Source organism: Bombus impatiens, unplaced genomic scaffold (assembly GCF_000188095.3).
Source record: "Bombus impatiens unplaced genomic scaffold, BIMP_2.2 scf_0517, whole genome shotgun sequence".
NCBI classification, from domain to species: Eukaryota; Metazoa; Arthropoda; class Insecta; order Hymenoptera; family Apidae; genus Bombus; species Bombus impatiens.
In genome coordinates, this window is record NT_176936.1 from 1,629,422 (window position 1) to 1,637,795 (window position 8,374).

Sequence of the window (8,374 nt, forward strand, 5' to 3'; positions counted from 1 at the left end):
GGAGATTGACCAATTAGCAGCAACGCCAATTTCCCTTACTTTCTGAACGAAGGCTTTTCTCGACGAATTCGATGATCTCGTGTCCTTAGGCACACCCCAATATAGTTTTCCTCTGTGGCATTATCGGGACGGGAAAGTCATTCTCGCTCGCGATCTCATCGATGAAAAGAGTAACCCCTTACGACCAGTGAATATTACGCGTCCGACTTAGATTTTGTGAGTACGTTCATCTATCATCCCGTCGACCGCGGATTCGTTATTGAACCTAGGATCATTGTCATTAGTTTCTCGAGTACCTAACTACCACGGTTACTTGTCCGGTTCTATAATAATCGTATTTGCACTAGTCAATGTCTTCTCTATTGCATAACGACAACGTGTAACCCAAACGAAGATTCGTTTCACGCCCCTAACCCTAATTCTAATGTATACCCGACATATATATTATATATACAAGAAAGTTCAGCTTTTTTGGATAACTTTAATTTAATTCAAGCGTTTGAGTTAACCCAACTCCCAATTAGTGAATTTTACAGTCAATTCGTGAAGGACTTATTGGGAAAACAAGCTATTCTCGAATTAATCCATTTTACAATGGATGTTTTCTTAAATAGGCGATATCTCCCTTACCTGAGAATGTCTGCTTCTCGAGTTCAGATATTTCGAACGTTGTCTTCAAGACGACCTATCGTCCAGTTAAAAATATCTGTCGTGCATCGATGCAGGAATTTATAAACCAAGCTTAACGCGATGCGACGACGTTTTTCCCCAACCTGAGTACTTACTTTAACAGACTGATGTCGCTTCAAGCCATGTACATTCTGTAAACTTTCGTTGATTGGCGCGCTTCTAGTTCAGTTTAAGCGTATAAAAGCGGTACAGCAGAAGGCATTTATGCGTTTATTTTACTTAACTCAGGTTATCGATTTTCTAATTCACTGGAAACTAAACGCAAACATCCATAAAGCAGAGACAATAATGCTCTGTAGAAAAAATTGACCGTCCAAAACCAGTCGATCAACTGATCACGCATCAAATATTTAGGTATTGTACCGGGTTACAAATTCACACGAAGACTTACGATTTAGGATCGTCTGAACGAAACCGCAAGAACTACACACATTCCTATACCCTACTAATCGTAAAGGGTAGCTCCTCCGCTCTTCGAGTACAAAAAACATTGCTGTACAAAGCTTGCGCAAGGTCAGTCCTAGTCTGTGGATTCAGGAAACAGATTTTCAGGAAACAGATGAGAATAATCCTGGATACTGGCAGACACTATGGCACAAGAAAAGTATCGGAAGAAACAGAAATGACAGGTCTCGTGACATACGCAGAAGAAATGACGCGCGAGATCCTGAATAAAAGTCATGGCAACTCACTAATGCGTCAAATACATAGCGCGATATAATATACACGAAATTCTACCGAGAAACAGAAAATCTGTCTCTCAACTATGTAAGTCCGTAACCCCAGTGGAATAGATGTCGTGCTGACGGATTCTTGAAACTTTTCCCTTGTCACTACTCGTGCATTCGCAAGAAACCATTAACCGACAACCGAGCATAATCTTGCAGTTAGAGGTTTAGAGCAGGTATTAAGGCGAGCACAACTGTTCCCGATACTGCGTGAAAAACGCGCATTGAGAAACCGAAAAGAGATTTATGCGTTACGTAGGAGGCTTTTTTGGAAACTTTCTGGTAATACCGCGTACTTGCTGTCGCTACGATAAGTCGGCTAAGGCCCGATGCGGACGAACGGTTTGTGGTAAATCGCTGCAGTGGCAGCGGGTTGGAAGAGCGGGGAAACTTATGTATCCTTCTTTTATGAGACAGAAGAACCTTATTTCTTCGTTCTTGCAACGGTGCCGCAGCAGTGTCGTACGGTAAAATGTCACTTGTCCGCAGCAAGTCTAACCGTGAACGCACGCGAGCCACATTTTATCGCGTGATACCACTGCGATCGTATGTTCGTCTTTGTTGTTCCTGATAGGAAAACAAAGAAAGATATATGGTCGCAGCGATATCACACGGTAACATGTCGATCTTCTACATCTGACCTAAGGTTGATGACAGGTGTGGTTGTTAATCTTTGTCATCGATAGAATAGTATTTATGCATTAGCAGTCTGTACCAAACACGATTATCAATTCGCTGCTATAAAATGCAGAAATAATTATACGACGGTTTATTAAGCTAAACCTCTGGCTCGCTCTAGCCTCCGTGATAACTTCAAGTCGAGAGAAGTTCATGCATTCTCGAGTAGATTTATTTTCGAATTGACGTTATATCCGAATTCTGTTTAAGCCAGCATCCATTCGTGGTTGGTTCGAATCCATTTGTGGTAGTACACCGGCTCCAGTTAACTAGGAAGACTGTGCACGTTCGTGAGTCAATCAACTTCTCTGAGATTATCTCTACGAGTTCTATACTGTTAACCGCAAACTTATACCAGCCATGTTGCGCACATTCTACGGTCGAATCTTCTCCAGGCACACATACGAGTTACTAATCTAGTTAGATAAGAGAAGGCGGTTGAAGGTACGTTGCAGCAAACAAACATACATTTGCAATTAATCTACAAGTATCCTATTGGGTTGTAACATACACTTGTTCTATGTTCCGACATGTTTATATCATATACAATGGGGGAAAAAACAAGTGTACAAGTGGTGCAAATAGGAAACAGTGAAGTTCAGTCGAACCAGTAGACGACAGCTTTGATGACAAAACGAATGAAATTTTACGAATTACAAGTTACCTAATCAACTTACTTGATATCAAACTAGAGTATGTATTTGTGTTATGCATTTAGCATGACGATTAACGTTCATTCATAGTACGTATTTAACATAAAAGTGTAGTACCTATGTAGTATGTGTGTACAATAATATATTAGTGTACAACATTTTTTTTAATATTTATTAAAATTACAATCAATTCTCGCGTTGAGAATTTTCAGTAATTTTTCTGGTGTGGCGCAGTAACATGGCTAATTACTTATAATAAGTTAATACTTATTATAGATAAGTAATTTGTACGTAAGTGTTGTAAATAAGTAGATGTTACTTAATTTAAATAACTAGTTGAATCTGTCGTTTAGGTCTAGCGGGTAGTGTCTCTTCAGCCTGCGGATCTGATCCGTCGTATCAAGTAGTCCAGTGATTAGGGGTGTTTTCGCACGTTCGTGGGGAGACGCGATCTCGAAGAAGCGCGCCAACGGGAGTCGTAAATTCCCGTTACGATTGACTAATCAACGTCACGAAGCGTTCGATCCTCTATTTCTTGTGGGATAATAAGGGTAGTTAACTTGAATATAACGCTGCTGTTAATAGATATTATATATTTGCACAATCCAACAACTTCGGTGTAATACAAGTGAATGGTTAATATGAACTGACTACGAATGAGTACGACCTGAGACTCTGTTCGTGCGACTGACTTGAGCTGATGTTTTGTGAAGACTGACTTGAACTGCTGTCGTAGTAGAAGTAGTTGACTTGAATGATGTCGCAGGAGAAGTAGTTGACTTGACTGTACGAAGGATGGGAACTCAGTGCCGTTCGGTGACGATGCTGTGGCGGAGGAAAGCTAAAGATGGGTGTGTCCCTTGAACGAAGCACGTTTGTTGGTTAGCATGTGGACTTGTGCTGTGATCACTATATCATTGCGCAATCGGAAACTGATGGTCTCATGTTTGCGGTCCTTGTTGGAGCTCTGGACCCTTCGCGTCATTGCTTGTGAGTATGTTTCCGTCTCGGACTGTCGGGTGGCGTAGGGGGCGAGTTCGTCCGTGTGGTCCCCGATTTGTGCTTTCTTGAGTTTTTCCGCTTACTTGTCGGTGATGAAGATGATGCTGTTCCCCTGCTTTACGAGGAGGAACTTCGGCTCGAGGTGGAGGAATTCGACCTCGACGGCTGCCTTTCTTGGTGTAACATCGTGTGGTGTCGTTCTCCGCACACCCGACATGTGCCGGCGTAACAATCACGTGCTGTGTGCTCCTTCTTCAGGCAATTCAAGCATAAAGACGCCCTTGTAGCGTCCTTCAAGCGTTCACTCACGGTTTTCGCCTTGAACGAGTCGCATCTCCAGATGGAGTGTTGTCCTTGGCAGGTGGGGCATGCCGGAGCGACCTGTGTCGCTGTGAATACATGTTTTCGGGACGCTCGTTGACGGGTTCGACTGGTTGGTTTTGGTGACGATCTTGGCGGGTGTTGCCAATTGACCGCATATGCTGTAGGGCTTTGGTAGCTTGGTCTGGTGGCTTCTAACATCTCACAGTGGCCACGTAGAAAATTGAACAGTTCTCCGACACTTGGGAAAGGTGTGTGTTCGATTTTTTCCTTCCATCTGAACCTTGTCTCGGGGTCTAGCTTGGAGGTGAGCAGGTATAGCAACACAGTATCCACGGTGGGTTGCTGGAGGGCTTTCAAAGCCTTATAATGGGCTTCGGTTTGGATTAGGTATGCTCGTAAATCTTGATACCCTGGCCGATGCAGGGGAACGATGTCGATTAACGCCTTCAAATGCTTGTCAACGACTTTTGCTGGCTGATTGTATCGTGTTTCTAACAGTGCCCATGCCACTGAATAATTGCTGGCAGTGTTTGCTAAGGATGCTATCGATTCGGCAGCTTCCTGCGTTAAACACGATCGTAGATACAGAAGTCTCGCACAATCATCGAGACGGGCATTCTCATGTATTGTGCACCGGAATTGATCCGCGAATCCGGGCCAATCTTCGTACGCTCCCGAAAAGGTCGGCAGCTGTATTTTTTGTATAAGAATCTCCTGGCACCCTCGCTTTGAGTTCGGTGTGCGCAGTACAATGGGCTTACTCCCGTCGATTGCGCCCAGGCTTGTTGTCGAGGGGGGCGTTGCTGGTATTTTGTCGAGGAGATTTAGGATCCATAGGTTAATCTCCAGACGATCTTGGAATAAAGAATCTGCACGGGCGATTTCTTTTTCATCTAGCGCTTCTAATTCATCTTGAATTGCGCAGATCTTCTTCCAAGTCTCGTCGAACGATTCACGGCAAGCTATTAAGTAGTTCCTTTCTACCCGTCCAGACGCTTCATATTCGTCGAGTTGACGCCTCGTGGTTGCAAATCGGTTGACTAAGGCGCTTCGTCTCCGCCGCAATGTGCTGATCGGGTCAGATGGTGCCATATTTGATTGTTGTAATAGGACCGAGCTTACCTTAACCGAATGGACGTTGATTTGGGAATCGGTTGCTAATGAATGTCCAGCTACGGTGGGACGCTGCCTGGTAGCGTGCCTCGACTAACGGGTTATACTTCTTCGAAGGTGACGCTCCTGAAGTCACTGACTTCGCTGGAGTGATACACTTCCGTTGCTGAATTCAATGTGGACACGTGGCACTGTGTGATCACTTGTAGATTCACTTTTCGTTGGCACGTAATCCGGCTCGAAGGATCAAATGTTCGACAGGATGCGTGTCAAAACTATCCACTGGCCACTGAATAATCCGGCTCGAAGGACCAAATGTTTTCGCACGTTCGTGGGGAGACGCGATCTCGAAGAAGCGCGCCAACGGGTGTCGTAAATCCCGTTACGATTAATCGACGACGAAGCGTTCGATGTGTTGTGTCGACTGACTGTATTCGATTGACTTGAGCTGATGTTTTGTGAAGACTGACTTGAATTGACGTCGTAGTAGAAGTAGTTGACTTGACTCTGCTGATGTCGTAGGAGAAGTAGTTGACTTGAATGATGTCGCAAGAGAAGTAGTTGACTTCACTGTACGAAGGATGGGAACTCAGTGCCGTTCGGTGACGATGCTGTGACGGAGAAAAGCTAAGGATGGGTGTGTCCCTTGAACGAAGCACACGGATTCGTTATTCACACCTTTCGTCAATGAAGTGAGGGTAAACGTCCGCGATGCCGATTGGGTATGACCCATGCGAATGCAGAAGGAGATGAGGAAGTCTCCCACCAACGTGGGTCGGGGATGATTTCATTCCTGGGAAAACCCAGTCGTTTTCAGTGGACATGTGTTGGGTTTTCCCAGTCTACCTGCCTTTTCCGTGTATTTTAATAGTCTCATAAAATCAAGGACTTTTCCTAAATCCGGACATAAACCGAAAATACTTCTAGACATTTAAATTGCTTGGCAACATATGGAAGCAATTAAGCTAGAAGTTGAGGTTTTATGATGGGTCCTTGAGTTTATTGAGGGTCGGGAAGAAGGTAGGTCGGCCGCTGGCTGCCAGGTAACGTCGGCTAGGGTGCGGATGCTCCATGCGACGTAACAAGGGGGTTTCGGTGTTTGTTTTTTTTTTAATTTATTTGTTGAAATTACAATCAATTCTCGCGTTGAGAATTTTCAGTAATTTTTCTGGCGTGGCCCAGTGACATGGCTGATTATTTATAATAAGTTAATACTTTTTATATAGATAAGTATAATTTGTAAATAAGTACTTATTATAGATAAGTATAATTTGTAAATAAGTACTTATTATAGATAAGTATAATTTGTAAATAAGTACTTATTATAGATAAGTATAATTTGTAAATAAGTACTATAAATAAGTAAATATTACTTAATTTAAATAACTAATTTAAATAACTATCGTTTAGGTCTAGCGGGTAGTGCCTCTTCAGCCTGCAAATCTGGTCCGTCGTATCAAGTAGTCCAGTGATTAGGGGGTTTCGGTGTTTGTTGACTCTTTTGCTATATCTGTCGCTATATTTTGCTATTTCCTCTTTGGCTGTGGGTATCTTGAGGTCGCGGTGTATTGTTTCGTTGGTAACATACCAAGGTGCATCAGGGTATCTTGAGGTCGTTTGGCTGTGGGTATCTTGAGGTCGCGGTGTATTGTTTCGTTGGTAACATACCAAGGTGCATCAATTAGGGATCTTAGCGTTTTCGATTGGAAGCGTTGAAGTATTTCAATGTTGGAGTTACTAGTGTACAACATAAAAGATAAAAGTGTAGTACCTATATAGTATGTGTGTACAATATTATATAGTGCAATATTACTTGTCCGAAAAGTGTCCTTCTTTTACAAACACGTCTTTTACAACAACGCATCCTTATAGAAACATGAAACCTAATCTGTCGGACGCTGTGATCTTTATTTTGATAGAACAAAATGGATCATACGTAATTCGATAAAATAATATAAAACGGAAAATGTTGTGCATCCATTATTTCCTTATAAAACGAAAGAAACTTTTTGGACGACCTAATAATATAATACGTAGCACAAAGAGGAGTTGATAGTACTGTGAACGATTTACGCTTACTCTGTTTTCTATGTAATTCTATTTCTACGTGGAAAATGCATTCCTCGCCAAAAATACAGCGAGATAGTCGTCAATAGTTTACACAGACGAGCAATCAATGGACGACACTTCCTCGCGCGGATTAATAACATTTCGGCCGGAACAAGGAAATTTCGGATGTCGAACTGCTAACAGGTCCATCGACAAATTGCTTATTTGCGTCAAATGCCCCGGGACGTTCAGTACAGGTCCGATTGCAATGCAATTCCGTCTACCCTCGATATAATGCTCTGTGTCTATACGTGCCAAAGAGGGTTATTGAATTAACTGCTTCTAACTTTGAAAGCTCCGGCGTAATTTACTTTCACCATCCACAGAAACTCATTGAAATACTTAAATACCTATCTCCCGTGATACCGTTACGGTTAACAATACAATGAAAATCTGATTAGCTGCAGAGAATACAATAATTCACCGACGATTATTTCTTATCAACGACCATGCATTATAAAAACACAGGTCTATATCTTTTTTTTTTTTAATTTATTTATTTGCATTTTACAATTTGTCTAGTAGGACATTTGGTAAAATATTATAGCTTAGCGATATAGTAATATAACATGTGGATGGCTACCCTCAGTGGGATACCATCTTCGAATTTGATTGATTTATTTCTTTAATCATCTCAGATAATACGTGTTTGTTAGGTTATGCCCTTTGTGAGATTTATTGGGTGTTTCCTTTTTAATGCTTGATGTGTCGACCGTTTCCACTGCCAGCCGGTTTGGGTGCGTTGCTATTCTTTCTCCGTGCCTTCTTGCACTTTTGTTAATCTCCTCCTTGACCGTTGGTATTCCCAGGTCTTTCCGAATGTCGTCGTTCCTAACGTATCATGGCGCGTTTACTATTGTTCTGAGTATTTTCGATTGTGTTGCTTCTATTTTGATTATATAGCTCATTGCTGCTGTTCCCCATAGTGCTATTCCGTACGTTCAGATTGGTTTTATGACCATTTTATATATTTTTAGTTTGTTTTCTATGCTTAGTTTGGATTTTCGACTTGTTAGCCAGTACATTTGTCTCCTTGCCATCTGTATTTTGTCTATTGTTGCTTTAATATGCTGTTTC

At 42.2% G+C, this 8,374-nt stretch overlaps 1 protein-coding gene and 1 long non-coding RNA gene across 3 annotated transcripts in view; one reads left to right on the forward strand and one right to left on the reverse strand.

Annotated features, from left to right (window-relative positions):
• LOC117151893 overlaps positions 1-850 on the reverse strand; it is a 3,086-nt gene extending 2,236 nt beyond the window's left edge. The window contains exon 1 of the long non-coding RNA XR_004462050.1: positions 631-850. This is a non-coding gene — a long non-coding RNA (uncharacterized LOC117151893). The remainder of the gene's footprint in view (positions 1-630) is intronic.
• The window catches only part of LOC100744814 (lachesin-like), a 267,532-nt gene that overhangs the window by 87,773 nt on the left and 171,385 nt on the right, over positions 1-8,374 (forward strand). The window lies entirely within an intron of this gene.